The sequence below is a fragment of the Etheostoma spectabile genome, chromosome 4, assembly GCF_008692095.1.
Source record: "Etheostoma spectabile isolate EspeVRDwgs_2016 chromosome 4, UIUC_Espe_1.0, whole genome shotgun sequence".
Classification (NCBI taxonomy): Eukaryota; Metazoa; Chordata; class Actinopteri; order Perciformes; family Percidae; genus Etheostoma; species Etheostoma spectabile.
The window spans coordinates 10,826,565-10,844,320 of NC_045736.1; the positions used below are offsets into that span (position 1 = coordinate 10,826,565).

General features: G+C 42.4%; 1 pseudogene; it reads left to right on the forward strand.

The window, feature by feature from the left end:
* The first annotated feature begins 14,321 nt into the window (after positions 1-14,321).
* On the forward strand, positions 14,322-16,095 carry LOC116687464 (potassium voltage-gated channel subfamily A member 3-like; annotated as a pseudogene).
* The last annotated feature ends 1,661 nt before the right edge of the window (positions 16,096-17,756 follow it).

The following is a 17,756-nucleotide window of genomic DNA, read 5'->3' on the forward strand; positions in this document are numbered from 1 at the left end:
AGATACATATATGTATATGTACCTTATGTGTAATATGTGTGTACAATATATCATATATGTATATCAATGCATATTATGTACTATATATGTTGTGTGTGTGTATGTATAATATTATCCATGTACTGTATATACTGTATGTATATAGTATGACTGTATATATGTATAATATATGTAGTATATCTGTATGTATTGTATGTAGTATATACACTTAAACTGAGTTTCATTCACATAAAAAACCAGCAACTTTATGCTCTAATAAAGTGCTCGCAAAAGTTTGTAAATTACCCTTTTTCTTTTAAAAGTGGGGGCAGAGATTGTCCCCCAATTTTTATTTTTCTACACTGAATTTAGATAAGCAGTCAGTACATTTTTATTTTTTACATTATTCTGAGTCACAAAATGATACTAATGCTCTGTGCGTATAGTAGTAGTAGTAGTGGTGGTTGGTGCAGCATTGGTGGTCGGTGTAGTAGTGGGTGGCGGTAGTAGTAGTATTGGGAGTAGTAGTATATGGTGGTGGTGCTAGCAGTGGTGGCGGTGCTAGTAGTGGTGGCGGTAGTAGTATTATTAGTGTAGTATAGTAGTAGTGGGGTGGTGTGTGCTAGTAGTGGGGTGGGGCTGTAGTAGTAGTAGTTTTGTGTGGTGGTGGTGTGCTAGTAGTGGTGGCGGTAGTAGTAGTGGTAGTGGTAGTGTGTGGTGGTGGTGCTTAGTAGTGGTGGCGTTAGTATAGTGGTAGTGGTAGTAGTGGTGTGGTGGTGTGCTATAGTGTGGCGGTAGTAGTAGTGTAGTGGTAGTAGTGGTGGTGGTGGTGGTGCATAGGCCGTATGGAAGTCCGACCGGTATGATAACCTTCAGGCAAGGGTATCACAGTTACACGGTATTATGTTATTGCAATGAGCGCTATTAATGCCTATATTGAAATGCCTGGGTGAAAAACTAAAATTTTATTCTATTGGAAAACAATGTTTTTATTTTTAAAACGCACTGCACATGGCAGGGAGAGGGATTTTTAAACTGCGCTTTCTGTCCTTTAAGACAAAACACAGCTCATTTTTCTTCTAAGGTCAACTGCCTCCGGTTACTTTACTCTGTATACATAGTTTCTCGCTAAATAGCAGTTTGGCAGCTGTTTACCACACAATACATGTTTACTATGGAACCTTCCCACACTCCTAATAAATCACTACTTCTAAATGACTGATCATATTCTGCCCGTGTATTCATTTGCATCGAGAACGTCCTACATCAGGCTGTCGGTGATCAGTAGCATCAGCAACAGCCGAGGAAACCGAAATAAATACATATGCTGCTTTTTTATCGTGATAACCATTTTTAATTGAGTTTCTTCGCGTCCCCTCCATCAGTGGTGATTCCCTGCTGGCAACCTCGACATTCCCCAGGAGCCATTCTGCCACCTCTCACTGTGGTTTGGCAGCGAAACACTCCCACTCCAGTCAGGAGTTACATTAGGTAGCCCATCTGCTCGTGACAAACTGTGGTTCACACTTCAAACATGCTCTCGCGCCGGCTACTGAGGAGGTACAAGCCTGATCATTTGCAAAAAATACAGCCGGCTGCTTTTTCTAAGGCCTACTTCCAGAAAAAGTTTAAATTAAGATTTATTTTACTTGTTCCTCCCCACCTTCATACTGGCGATTCTGTTATTTACATGCCGATAACTGTTTCCTGTTGACTGTGTAACATATTCTACGCGTTTCTGCCCACTTTATGTCTTGCACTGTCAATTTTAGAGCGGAACTCATTATTCAGCAAAAAAAAAAAACTTTTTTATGGTTCCAACTTCCAAATGTGAGAATTAGGGCTTATACTTGTTTCACCATAATAAAGAGAATCTACTTTTGGCTTTAGACTGTTGGTCATACACTTGAATTATTACCATTGGCTTCTAGGAAATTGTGAATGTGGGTTATTCAAAAATATTTTACACACTCACACACCACACACACACATACACATACCTTGCAGACCTAATCAATTTGCACCGTAACCCAGAGTTGGCTTTAATTCCTGAATATTTTATGTGGACGTCAGGATAAAAGTCAATGTTTTCAGGGTTTGACTCTAATTCTGATTCTTGACATGTAAAATCACAAGAGCTTGAAATCCTTGATCCTCTTCTGCCCCAATCTCCAGCTGCCTGTCTACTTTGTGACAAAATCACTGTCTGTGCCAAAGCTCAGTCCAACAATCGAATTGAAGAGAATTATTAGCATCCAGGCCCCTACCTGGGGTCTATCTGCTACGTAAACTAACTCCTCTCAGGTCAGACATAAAGCATGGTCCAATGCTCAGGGGGGTCTTTCTGTGTCAGCCCACCCACACTGTTGACAGCATGTCAAGCAGGGGCCAGGGAGCTCGCTCTCCGTCGGATTTCTAATCAGAGCAGGATCTTTTCCCAACATACACCCTCTCCTGCTTGCCACACGACCTTCACATTTCACCCCGGGGGTTGCCGTTTGGAATAAACAACAAACATGTTTCCACGTCACATCCAGAGAACAGCTGGCTCCAGACTGTACCTCAAATGTCATTGAACCCACCTTAGTTGAAAGGACCGTGATCAAAATTCATATTTGATGCTTCCGTGTTGTGAAAGGTCAGTATGATGCTAATTGGAAGTATTTACATTCAGTTATGCCTACATTTACAAGAAATTGTTTGTCTTGAAAGTCTGTTGTGCCTGGTTTCTGCCTCTGTGTGTTTGTTTGTGTGACATTCAACGTATTATGCTCTATAAAATTATTCATTGAAAGGGGCATGTCTGTGCCTCTGTGTTTTGTGTGTTTTACTTTTGAAGTGCACCATTAGGCATAGGAATTGTTGAGATGTCGAATTGAATTCCCTCGTTGTCTTACATGTTTGTCACTGCTTTTTTTTTTTTCTGCTTTTTTTTTCACATTGTGTCGCACTGCTCGCATTTCCTAGATGGTGGGAAGACTACTGAAGCACAAGAGATTGAAAATACAAATTTATAACAAAACCACATGAACAGAACAAATATTGTAACTCGTACACAAAATTCCCTGTGTGTCTCATACAAACCCAGTACTATAAGAAATTACGTTCCCATACTGCTAATTTGCAACAGCATCAGACAGAACATAATGCCCCTGAACTACATATTGAATCATCATAAGAGGAAACTTAAAGATGTAGGAGGTAATTTCAAAAAAAGAAGCCATTGGAAGTAGTGAGGCACTTTCTACAGCTCCCAGCTGTCCATTTTATTTATGTGGTTGAAATTAGAACAAATAATATGTATTTATCAGACAGTACACACGATATAACCTATGCAGACACACGCCTGAATTAGAACACACCATAAGATGCCACATACGACCCAAAATGTAGGCTATTAGCGCATATTTGAAACCAAATATCCTAAAACTGGAAATTACTAAGACACCATTCATCTAATTTGAAATCAAATCCATGCAATTAGATCTAAAAGGTGTTGCAGTAGATGCCATGCTACCAAATTGAGACTTAGACCTTTTATCTAATAGACGACAGGCTGTTACTATAGAATGTATTCCATATAGCCTTTAGGGCATAGCCTTTAGTCAGACAAAACCCTGAAGAGGTCTGAAATAAAATACATTAATTGGCCTTTATTTAAGTGTCCATTTGTGGCTGATTAAAGACAACTGCCCACTAAACTAAGACAAATCACATCAGGTCCATCTTCGCTGCTTCACACATCCTTAACAGCCCGTGTGCAGACACCGACCTGTGATGTAATTTTATGTAACTGGCTGTAACTATGGATCTGTGCCACACAGTGTAGCCTACAGGAATATAGACTATACAGGAGAAAATGAACATAGGGCTTAGGAATGGTTGTTGCCAAAGTTAATTATAACCACAGTGACGGCCTGATTTCCACGTTCTTGTCCCTGAACTTAATGTTCTCAGATCTTTCTTAACCTACTGGGAGCTGCGATTCTCTGATAATCTCGTGTTTGTTCATCACCATGTCATGCAAACCTCTGACATCACACTCTTTTATATACACATTTAATAAATAGGCTATTGATTATACCCTATATGAAATTTGAATGTGCCCACTTGGCAGAATCAGCATATTCCCAAGCTCAAAGTAAAGACCAACAACTGACTCATTGCCCTGGCAGCTGAGTGCGAAACCGACACAATGACTCCTGTAAAAAATAGAATGCAAAACATATTGCAGGCGAACGCAGAAGTAGACCCTGCAAAAAATCTTGCACGTGTCCTTCCAGGGCTCCGTAACACTCTCAAATTTCCGTCAAAACAGACATTTATTTTTTAATATACGTCTTTTGGAGTCCTGTCCATTTCTTATTATTTGTGTGTTTTTTTGTTTGTGAATTATGTCTCGCAGTTAACCTGATACGGATCAATTCTGGCGCAGGGCAGGAGTGCGTATGCATGGTAGTGAATCGTGGTGAAGAAGTATTCAGTCTTTTACTCAAGTAAAAGTCTGACACAACAGGTAATACAACCACGTTTGTTACGTAAATTTTCCGATTCAAAATTGTACTCAATTACGAAAATAATTTAAAACTAAAAACACATTTTTAGAATGCCAACAAAGAAAGCAAAAGGGACCGAACGCGCCAGAAAAGAGGACGAATCCAGCGTTGTTTTCCGAGGTACCAGCAACAATCCGTTGGTAGAAACCATGTGGATATAGACCACCATACCACCGACCCACCTCCCAGTACGACTTGTGTTCAGTACACTATGGTGGCACTTCTAAACAAAAAGAGCAGTGCCAGTGCACACACAACATTTACAGAATGTGTAAAAACAATTATTGGTATTGTGATGGCCACAGCCATTTCAATTTCATTTCAATTCAATATTATTATAGTATCAATTCATAACAAAGTATCTCAAGACCCTTACAGATAGAGTAGGTCTAGACCCCCTCCCGATTACAAGGAACCAACAGTTTAGTAGTTTCCTCCAGACAAAGCACATTGCGACAGTGCGAGGAAAAACTTCCTTATTTAGGCAGAAACCTCGACAGACCCGGTTGTGTTAGTGGAAATAACAAAAATAGAAATAATAGTTTGTAGCAGTTCTTTGTATGTAGTCTCATGGCATAGCATGGCACTGTGCCACATTACAAGGCACAGCAGGACGTAGCTGAGCACTGCCAGCAGTGAGACAATGAACATGGCACCACAGAACGTGTAGCGGACCAGAGGACAATGAATACACATGATTTTGGAGCATCCATGATCTGATTGGAACATGCTGGGACAAAAAGAACATAAAGAACTCCAGGAATGTCTCCCCAGCTAGGTTGTACATCATTTCTGGGTAATTGATGCACATAATGAAAGATAGGAGATAGAGAGAAGGAGCTCAGTGTATCAGGATGTACCCAGCTGTCTAAAACTATTACAGCAAAACCAAGAGACCGGGTAACGAGAGGAGCCTGGTCGGGCTAGAACTCTCCCCAACCGGATTGGGCTGTATCCACTCTCCCTTTAGTTTTTATATATGCTTGATTATATGATGATAAATCTGACAACTATGACGAGAAAGCAGGTGGCCGGGTTATGCGACGCTGCGACTCTCCCTTATTTTATTATATAATCTTACGTAGGGGGAAAAAGGCAATCCTTGAAATTTGCTTTATGTGGGAAATTAAGGACATTTCCTGAATCGAAGATAACTCCAAGATTCCTCACAGTGGTGCTGAGCCAGGTAAGGCCCTCCAGAGGTAACTATCTCTTTGATATGTTCACGGAGGTGCTGGTGTCCCATAGCAATAACTTCAGTTTTATCGAGTTTAACATATAAAATACAGGTCTCCAGGTTTTAATATCCATGAAGGCACATCTTTAAGTTTAGCTAACTGATTAGTTTCATCCGGCTGATTGATAGATATAATGAGCGTATCATCTGCATAAACATGAAAGTTTCTGGAGTGCTTCCTGATAATATTGCCTAAAGGAAGCATATATAAGTGAACAAGTAAAAGATTGGCCCGAGCACAGCTCCTTGTGGGACTCCATGACTAACTTTGGTGGTGCACAGAGGATCATCGTTACCATGAACAAACTGAGATGTGTCTGATAAATAGACCTAAACCAGCGTAGAGCAAGATGCAATTAAATTTCCAACCTCTGTAAACAGATATGATGTCACTGTATCAAATGCAGCACTAAGATCTATAACACAAGTACAAGATAAGTCCTTTGTCTGATGCATTAGTGAATAGCTTTATTCTCTCCATAGATATTCTGGGTTTAGATTTATAACATTGACATAATTTCTGTGATTAGGTAAAAGAAGTCCATTTCTTTTGTACGAAGTTTTTTAGGTAGTGTTGGAATTTAAAATGTATATGTGCTTAAAGTTGAGTGTGATTTGCATTAGAGCGATTTAGCTCCAACAGTAGTAGTAGTCTGTAGTAGTGTTATTGTTAGTCTCCCCCTGTGTGTCAAAATCCGTCTGACATCCAATATATAGTAAGTCCCTTTTTGTTTCTTTTGGCTACAGTCAGGTTATATATATATATTTTTTTTTTTGGGGAGTTTACTCAGCCAGCTTTTACTGTACAGGTCTGTATTCTCTTTATGTTGTGCCTGATTTTTTGGAAATAAAACCCTTATTTTCGAAATTCATCGTGCTTTAATCCTGCCGGTCCCATCCAGACTACTACACTGTATATTTCTAGTAAACATGCTTGCGCTTTTTGGTTATCCCGAGAGAATTGATTGCCGACTATTTTTTAATTCCTTGGCCTTGAATTTGATTTGAATTGTCAGTCTTTCCAGTAGTCATATTTTACAAGATATTACTGAACGAAATCAGAACGTTACAATGCCTCATCATTTAACCCCCTTGCCTAGCAGACTTGACAATCTAGGCTAGAAAAGTGTAAAAAAAAGGAAATATTGTGACCTCTTGGCCTCCACTTCAATCTATGACTGCCGTCAGAAGGATGATTCGGCATTGGCGACCAGCCAATCACTGTCGGAATGCTTGCTCGCTACTCTCTTTGCTCTCCCCACCCTTCTCTCCTGACTTTACACTGCTATTCTCGCACCTGCCAGTCGACCACCCTGGGCTATACGACTCCAGCATGCTACCCCTGCTCCAACTCATCGTCTCTCACTCTCTCTCTCTGTCCTCCTCTTCTCCCTCTTCTCTAATCTCTCTCCTCTCTCTCTCTCTGCCCTCTCTGCCCTCTAATGATCAGCCATTGTGCCTGAGCAGCCCAGCGCAGAACAGACTGAAAAAAGACCACTCATACTCAAGAGCACATCCAAGCATTGTCCTTGATGAAACCAGACCTCTTTTATCCCTGACACTGTCACATATGTTGAACAGATGGCAAAACACGCAGTTAAATCTTTTGAAGGAATTATTTATCAAATGCACTATCTCCCTCCAGACCAGATCAGCCCACATGTCATTTGTAACGTACACTTTAAAATTGCCAGCTTCTGCTTCCTTCTTGATAAGTCTTCCTTTTTATTTTTTCTTCCCAGACTGATAAAAAGTCTATCTTTGCTGTTGCAGCCTCGAGAGGTTTTGATCTATAGCCTTTTTTAATCTTCTGCAAGTAGCTAGCAGAATAGGGTACGATGGAATATAATGCAGAGAAAATTACGGATTCCAAGTTGAAGATCAATGCTGTTCCCCTACCGCTCCCCTAGATGCGCTGGAGCAACTTCCTTGTGTATTTGGATCTAACGCAGCTTGTTTTTTTGCTTGAATTCTGCTCTTTCTTTTGCCCATACCTTCGCTCTTTTTCAGGGTTCGTGTGAGCTTTCTTTTTTGCCCATCCGTTTCTATGTTTGCATTTTTCTATGTTTGCCCCTGTTGGCCACCGTAGAAAATCGACTGACTGGACATAAAACCACGTATTAGGATTTGCTGGAATGTATGGTGACCATTGATCACAGGAGTGTGTGGTACTTACATGGCTGTTTAATGTAACTGTGCATGTTGAGAGCAACACATAAGCATGCGCCTTATGTATTACATACTAGCTCACATCCTAGGACTCTGCCTGCGAGATTGGGAATGCCTTGAGATTATTCTTGCACCCACGATCCAGAAGACTCAACATTCTTTAAGAAGGTGTTGCTCACGTCACACTACGTTTCAAGCCTTAGTTGAAGGATTGTGTGGTTAGGCAGTTGAGCTCTCAGTACTCCCGCGAGAAAGTGCTTTCCTAATATCTTCAAACACACGGTCTCCCGTCCAGAGCAAAGGGGCGGATATGGTTTTCATTTTCTTTACACTGTCCTGTGATTGACGATACATATCTAAAGAATGCCTCTAAAACCTGAATCATATGGGAATACCACAGTATTAATTAGAAAATCGTTTTTGAAAAAGGCCTCTATCTGGAATAATCAACAGGAATATTGTTGTTTACATGAGCGCTATGCAAGGTTTCGGATATTGTCCATATTCGAGAATGTATAGTGCGGTATTGCGTTGCTACATTAAACCATACTCCCTTGTAATAACCAGGAAAGCACTCTTAACTTCATGTGTTCTCTGTCTGCTGCTGTACCATCAATTGTTATTGCCTACTCCATTCATAAGTTCAGTTAACCAGCAAAGCAAATCCAACCAGTATCTGTTCTCTACCGTCTGTGTTAACAGCATAAAATGCTGTTTACATGGCTAGAGACATATTATCCTTTCAAAAAATGGCAGCTATTATATTTACCTGAGAGACTGAATTGGAATATGAAAGAAAAAGAGAGATGGACGGGTTAATAGCCAACGGTTGTTTGTGTATGAGTTGTTGTTAGTAAAAGAAATTGTTCTGCCCGGCTCACGCTTTGTTATATCCGTCTCCCTTTTGATGTTGAGCGTTTTGTTGTGTGTTGATTCAGGTGGCCTTGACAGTCGACCTCCCCCTCACAAACAAAACCAGTCCCTGGTTGCTTTAAAATCCAGATATAGTAACGCGGTGCATTCCTCAGCGGGACCTGTGTCTCCTGGCTCTAGATCCTGCATGAGTTGGATGCGGAATTAGCAACGTACTTCAACCTTCATCTGCGTTTGTCTTTTACCAAAACATGAGTTTTTGTAGCATGGAGATGAATTTACCAGAAAATGTCGCTGTGCTTACTGATACAACTACTGGCAGAATGTTGTAATACGCAGCAGCGCTTTTTCCCAAGCAGCAATTGAAGTTGTGCTATAGAAAGAACAGTCCTCACCAAAACAACCTGACCGTGAACTGTAAATGAGTTAAACACACAAGCTGTCAATACACAGCGCTCAATGCTTTGTTTTGACAGTTTGTCTTTTACAACCCAAGATTACAACAAACCAATATGTTATGAAAACACGAAATGTGTGTGGATGGGATATGTATGTTGTATGGGTTAGATGATATAATTATTTATAAATAACCGTTCAAAAGTTTTGGGGCTCACTCGAACAAATTTTGTTGTTTCCTGAAAAGACACACTATTCACACCATACACTTGTAAATGGTAGAAATAGGTCAAGACATTGAAGGTTAGAAAAGATTTGTATTGAATAAGATGTTTTTTACATCAAACCTTTGCTTTGTCAAGATCCTCACATTGCAGCATATACGCATTGCAGACCTTTGGCATTTTAGCTGTTAATTTGTTCGAGGGTAGTAATACTGGAGAATTGCACCCCACGCTTCCAGAACGTCCTCCCCAAGTTGGATTGGTGGAAGGGCAGATTGCTTGGACCATACGGTCAAGCTGCTCCACACAACAGTCAATGGGGGTTCAGATCTGGTGTGCCTGGCCACATCCATTACCGATAGATAACCAGCTGCCTGCTTTGCCTAATGTTTGTGCACATTCGGAGGTGTTTCAGGGTCATTGTCCTGATTTGTAGATGAAACTGGGCTCACATATCAAGCGCTGTTCGCAACTGGGGTAGGCCATGCGTGAAAATGGAGTGATTGCCTGTCCTTTTCAGAATTCCCTTTTACTGTACAAAATCTCCACCTTTACGCAGACCAAAGCCAACCCAGAATCATATCACCATCCACGCTTACCAGATGGCTAGGCATTGCTTCAGCATCTTATCATTGTTTTGCGTCTCATCAAACGTTCTTCTTTGTGATCCAAAACCTCAACTTGGATTATCCGCCACACACTTGTTTCCGTCTTCCTTTTCCCAATGTCTGTGTTTTCTTTGCCTTCGATCTTAACTTTCTTTTATGGCCAGTCTCAGATATGCTTTTTTCTTTGCCACTGCTGCTGAGCCAGAATCCCGCAAGCCGACCCGCTCATGTAGATGTTGACATGGTTGTTTTGCTGGGTCTATTTAATGAACTGCCCAGTTGGGGAACCTGGGAGGCGTCTGTTCTCCAAACTAGAGACTCTAATGTACTTATCGTTCTTGATCAGTTTGCAAAGCGAGCCTCCCACTTCTGTTTCTACTCTGGTTAGAGCCTGTTGTGGTGCTGTTCCTATGAAGAGTAGTACACAACACCGTTGAGGCATCTGCAATTCTCTACCAATTCTCGCTGGAATAGCCCTCATTTTCTAAGGTACAAGAATAGACGTGCGAGTTCAGATGAAAATTCTTTTCTCTGGCCATTTTGAGCTTAATTGACCCCCCAGGAAAAAAAGACATGTGATGCCAGAAAACTCAATTGGCTCACAAGGAAGTTCAGTTTTTGTGCTTGCCGCATCTTAAAAAAAAAGCCTAAACTGTTTTAAAACGATGTTGTGAACATGATTGCACAAGGGTTTCGTAATCATCAATGCCTTCTGAGCCAATGAGCCAACCACTTGTACCACTGTAGAACACCTGGGGAGTTTGTTGCTGGAAATGCGGCCCTTATACACAATATGTAGAGATTGCACCAGAAACCAGAACATTGCAGCTAAGAATAGTCATTTGCACATTAGCAAGTTAGAGGTATGTCTTCCAAGTGTAAGACTATTTAAGTTATCTCATTTGAAAGTATCCTTGCTTTTCCTTCAAAAAATAAGACATTTTCATTTACCCCAAACTGTTGAACGGTAGTGTCTATATATGTTTTGTGTGTGTGTGTGTGTGTGTATAGTTGTAGAATGTGACATATATACACTCACCTCTGATTTTAGGAACACCCTTACTTATACTGTGTTTGACCCCCTGTCCCGTTCGCCTTCAAATGCTTAATTCTACTTGGGCCATTTGATCAACAAGGTGCTGAAAGCATTCTTTAGAAATGTTGGCCCATATTGATAGGATAGCATCCTGCGTTTATGGAGATTTGTGGAGTACATTCCAGGGGCAAAACGAACTCCCGTTCCACCACATCCAAGATGCCTTGTGTTGAGATCTGGTTACCTGTGGGGGCCATTAGTACAGTGAACTCCATTGTCCATGTTAAGAAACACCAATTTGAAATGAATTGGAGCTTTGTGACATGGTGCTTATCCCTGCTGAAGTACCATTGAGCTGTTACGGTGACGCATAAGGGTATGGACATGGTCAAAAAGCTCAGGTAGGCCGTGGCATTTAACAAGCCCAATGCCAAGGGGCCTAAAGTGTGCCAACAACATCCCCACACCATTACACCACCACCCACCGCCCAGCCGCTCCAGTGGTAACATGGCATGATGGATCCATGTGCCTCATTCTGTTTACCGCAAATTCTGACTCTACCTCTGCAATGTCCTCACCGAAGTCGAGACTCATCAGACCATGCAACGGTGGGTTTCTCTCTGTTGTGTCCCATCCGCCTCAGGTTGTGCGTGTTGTTGGCTTCACAAATGCTTTGCTGCTCCTCGATTGTACAAGTGGTTATTCAGGTCAAAGTGCTTTCTATCACTATCAGTTGCCCCTCTCCTCTGACCTCTACTAGCATCAACAAGGCATTTTGGCCCACATGACTGCTGCATCTGGAATTGTTTTTTCTTCTCTTTTTTTCACACACCATTCTTTGTAACCCTAGAATGGTTTGTGTGTGAAAATCTCAGTACTGAGCAGATTGTGAAATACTCGGCCCGCCCGTCTGGCACCCACCACCATGCCTACCTCAAAATTGCTTAATCCCCTTTCTTTCCATCTTGACATTCTTTTGAGGTCAGGCTATTGCTTGCCAGACCACACCCCTACTGCATTGAAGCAACTGCCATGTGATGGGGTATAGATAGTTTGGCATTAATGGAGATTTGACATGTGTTTCCTGATAATCCTTTAAGGTTATGTATCCGTGGCGGTTGTGCAGATACTTGTGTGTGCGTGTGTGTGTGTGTGGTGTTTGTGTAGTTTAACCTGTATTAACTTTTTTATCTAATATGTACTCGGTAGAGAAATGTTCCGCTATGTGTAAATAGGCAAACGAGAACTCAGATTGACCAGAATGGAAAAAGTCCCCCCATGTCTTGAGTAGACACAAGGAACAGAATAAAGTCCGACTGTTGGTGCTGTTTGTCCCTGTAGGCTCTCCTACAGTATTTCACCCTGGTACTAATGCAACACGTTTCTTTTAGGTCAAAGTCAACTATTTGGCTTTGTCTTCCTTCAGAGTCTCACGGTATTCTTAAATATATTACACCAATTGAGCGTAAAAAACACAACGGCTGACGACACTGGTAGTGTAATGACATTCACACGTCCTGAGGGTATGTTATGTTTCAGTTAATGTCATGTGTGTGTCCCTTTTCCTAATCTGGTATTTAGGGTATTTTATGGCGGGCTTTAGTAATATGTCCCTTTAATACTCGGAACATGACATGGATCAACGGAGGACACTGAAATCCTTTGCCTTGGTATTGTTCCTGAGAGTTCATTGGTCCGACCAAGTGATTATTACCCCGACAATACAAGGTTTTGAAAGTCTTTTGATTTATTTGACATTACCCTTTTGTTTCATGTGGAAGAGGCAGTAAAAGTCTTTGACCATCTTAGATCCTTGTGTTTGTAAGATAAATGTACATACTATATAATTGGGCTGTTAAAATTAGTACTTAATAAGCTTTTTTTATTGTGGTAGTTGTTTCTTAGGCGGGTGAGTTGCTCAGGAGGGGTCAACTGTCCCATGGTTTAATGGAAGAGAAGTTTTAACAGCATTAAATGCCATAGAAATTGTCTGAAGCCTTTTTTTTTTTTTTTGTAATGCCTTGATCATTTTTGAACAGGGCTATAACGCCAATTGTACCCATTCTGTTTATATTGGTTGGTCAGTCTGCTTTTCTTTTTATACACGTATAGTGAGAGGTTTCCCATCCCTAACTAATTTTTCAGCGATGAAAGAGGTCAAGAGTTTTTTTAGATCAGTGTCATCCGCTTTAAGAGATTTTCTGGTATTTCATATAGTTGAGTACTAGATGGTGCCATATTTGATAGACGAGAGGCTCGCTTTCCTTTTGCGTTTTGATGACATGTTGAAATTTACAAACCAGGCTGCACAATCCAAATAAAAAAAAGAGCAGATTGTGCATTGGCTACGAATCTCATTTGAACTCATTAAACCCACCCCCTTGCAACTTGCTCCAGAGCCACCGATTTACAGACGCCTTCTTGAAGCACTTTAACCAAGACCGACACTTGAAACTCGTTTAGCGATTCGTTCCCAACATGGCGGACAGGCTTCTTTTTCTTTCCGACTGGAATGACGTCCTAAAAATATAGCCAACACCCAAACCCCCTTGAAACTGTACACAACAGACGCAGATCAGCACTCATTGCGGGCGAGTGCGCGGCATTTGATTTACCGCTGGTACGCGCTTGTTTTCCAGCCCACGGAGAGAAACAACCCGCCTCTGCAACAAGAAAGACAACACACACACATACCAACAGCACACACACACCACACAGCACACTACACCACCCCACACACACACAAAAGAGCAAACAAACAGGTTTTATCATCCGGTTTGGACGTGAATATCTGGCCAGCCACCGTTCCGCTTTCTGTTGTGAGTTTTAGAGCTTAGCTTCCCCGAAAACCGGATGACATCACCCGCTCATTCTGAGTGAAAAGTGAGGCATGACTGGTGCACATCATTTGCTCTGTGTCAAGTTGTTCGACACAATCGGCACTTTATTGGCAGACAAACGCATTGCTTTAACAGGCCTGTCCCGCCTTGTGGGTTTTTCCTTGATGCATTCGCTTGAAATGCCGCTGCAAGAAACCTTAATGTTTTAAGACAGCCTTGCGTCTATCGCGTTGTGTCTGCGTTGATACAAGCTTGATATAGTGAGAACCTAGACGGACTCACAAGTAATGATCCAGCTTGGATCAGGTGGTTTTTTTCTTCACACCACTGAATGAGAGTGTGTGCGCTCGACATTCGTGTCAGTTAATTTCCGATTGGGTGGGTGGAATGTATATCAGACTTATGCGCGCCGTGGCGTGTGTCGACGTGTTTGTAAGGGGGGCAGAGGGGAGCTCCCGCTTCATGTGTGTGGATATGGCGGAATATGTGATGGTAGAAGAGATTAAGGGCGTCGGGCCTCAGCTCTCCAAAGCTGTAGGCTGGGATGGGAGAGGCGGCGCACTCTGCCCCTCCATACCGAAAAAAACACCTTTTGGATGACCCGTCCCTCAGCGTGATCAAGCCCCGCTCGTCCGCGATGCACAAGAGCAGGCAACGCGACTGCCAGCCGTGGTTAGCGAGGTGGAGAGGGGCGGTATGAGGTGGAAACATGCTGGCGGACCCCCTGCCCCCAAACCGCCCCACCCCCCCCCCGGCTCCGGGTGCTCTCGGCGCCTCACCTGTCGGTGGATCGATACAGCCGCAGCCGGCAGGATTCTGCGAGAGGGTGGTCATCAACATTTCGGGTTGCGCTTTGAAGACGCAACTTAAAACTTCAACCCGTTTCCCGACACGCGGGCTGTGGGACCCCAGGAAAAGGATGCCGCTACTTTTGCGCCCACTGAGTAACGAGTACTTCTTGACAGGAACAGACCCAGCTTTGATGCCCTCCTGTAGTTACTACTAACTACCATTCAGGGGAACTCATACGGAGACCCTGTTAACGTCCCCATTGATATTTTTTTTTCGCGAGGAATCCGGTTTTACACTCGGAGAGTAGGCCATGGAGAATTCCGTGACGAATGAAGGCGTTATAAAAAAGAGCAGGAGCCGCATACTGCCCAAAACGATTTCCAAAAGCAGGTTTGGGCTTGGTTTAGTATCCTGAAAGCGCGACAGCGAGGGAATAGCCATAGTTCAGTGCTTTTTATTTGATTTCAATTGGTATTTTCTGGCCTGAAACTCTGCCGGAATTTTCGTCGATGAAGAGACCAAGCCACAGTGGCACCACGCGCCAATGGGCAAACTGCTCCCTCCCTACTGCCTAAGCCCGTTCAACAGACCCCTTCTTCATCATAAGACCCTGGTCTCATATGTTCTCTTCGAGTTGCTGGTCATGTTTTTCGCCTGCCCCAGCAAAGCTACCTTCTCCAAAAAACTCTAAATCATTGACTCGTCGCCATAATACTACTTTATCATTTGGGCACTGATCTGCCTAGAGTGACAATACACCACGGCGGCCAGCAGGCGATGTCCCTCGCCATCCTGAGGGTGATCAGCTGGTGCGAGTCTTTCTCCTTTTTTAAACGGTCCCGCGGTCAATTCAAAGGGACGTCAGTTTTGGGACGACCCTCACGTCCATCATGAGGAGTCGCTTCTCATAGTCTTCCTTTTCAAATGAGTTAATCTCTCTCCCAGCGCGGTTACTTGCGAACGACGAGCCCTCGTCAGTTCACCAGCAGCCCAGATGCGTTTGGTGGTCATGGTCACTATGACACTGCCGTATATGTAGACATGCATCCAGTGACCGTCGGTGGGAAAATAGTGTGTCCTCTGTGCGCATGAGCACAGGGCTTTCTGACCATTCCTTACCCGTGCCAGTGACTGTGTCCATTCACCTACTTTTACCACAGGGAGACGGCATGGAAGGGAACACCCCCATTACGTTCACACCGGCAGCGTGATCCCCTCCCCTCGGAGAGCTGAGGAGGGTCCTCATTCCTCATCCTCAGCAAGTCTGATACCTGGTGATCGACACAGTCCGTTCCAACAGCCTAACTTCACACCAACTGAAAACAACCAGAACTCCGTCAACCTCAGAAGATCTTCACATAAAGGGATAATGAACCCCAAATGATCATTTATGGAGATGGAGACATAGTAGCTATAATATAGTTTCTTTTAATAATACAGTAATATAGCGCACCTGTAATTCATCCTGTCTATCTGTGAATGCCGTGCGTAAATGTCCGTTTAACAAGTTTTTTAATGTGGTTTGTTTGTTTTTACACGTAATAAGCACACAGAAATACCGTGAGGGGCCTATAACCGATTCCCAGGAGTGATTCATATTTTAAGGTATTTCTCCGACATCAAAAGATTAATACGACCCAAAAAACTTGCCCCTGAAGTATTTCTTTGGTTGGCTAAGCTGTTTTCAGAAAAACACGTAATGAACACGTAAACGCTGTTAAACGGATATCTTAGCAGGCATATGTGCCACGCGAGGCCTACATACTCGTGTAAATTGCGAACGTTGTTGTTCTAGGAGTTGGATACCAACGGTATCATATATGTATATAGTCTCTGCCTACTATAGTGAAAAACGACGGTCCTTGTGCTTCGGAGAGAAACTTTCATTGTCCAGTAATGTATGCCTAAGACTAGCTATGGTATTTTATAGTCCCAAATGCCTTTTATGTTTATTTGATATCTAACCTGTCTAAATTTCCTTGCTCTGTCTTGTTCCTAATGATCAGGTATAACAGAGTGGTGTCGATGAACGCGTATCAAACATGAACGAACTTTTCTTAAAGTTGTATTTTTATCAGAATTGCCTATATTGCTATATAATAAACGGAATGAATTTACCCCGACTTCAATGTCATTCACCTGCCGCTACATTCTTTATCGTCTAAAATATCTTTCCAGTGAGGCAGAGGTGAAACATGAAATAAGCATGGTTTGAGTACTAACGACCATGAATGAATGGAGGACGCTCGCAGAACGCCCCGCCCCATCCCCGCTTTCCCGCTCGCTGAGCCGCTGCAGTCCCTCCTATGACGACGGTTGGTAACCCCCTCTGATGTTACCATGACATGTATTGCTTTTCACAGACTTTTTCACGCATTTTAAGGTACTCCTTCTCCACATTTAGTTAGTCCTTGGAGGGGGGAGGCACGTGTTATTTTTTATTTTTTTAATAGGAATGTTAATTTGGCGAGTGACATTCTGGGGCCACGTCTTCTGCTCCATGAGCAATATGCAACAGTTAAAGGAGCTGATAGGATGAACTAATCACTGCAAAATATGTACCTCGTATGATTTTAGATGACAGTTGAACATTGTTGATTTGAATCTACAATAATTCATTGTTTTTTTCTTATTGGTCTGTGGTTACATCCATATCTTATCAGCATGTAAAGTGGTAGCTCTGGCAATGAGCTAGGAAGACCTTGTAGAAACATAGCCTACCGGGGAATGATGAAAAGCTGTTCTTGTTTCCTTCCCTAAACCTCCTCAGCTGCTCTGGAGCTTCTTCTCTGAGTGGTATGCAACTAATCTGACGTCATCTACCTTTCGCGTCTCCCGCAGACATCTGCATGTGTGCTATGTGGCGCTTTTACATTGTTAGTGCTGCACCAAGATTCCTTTGATTTAGACCTCATTTATGAGTATGTTTATTCGTATAAGATTGATATCAGCTATATCCTGTTAATGTTATAAAAATAGTAACAAAAGTGTTATAATTGTCCCAGAATCTAAAATGACGGTCTTAAATTTTTGTTTTGTTCAACT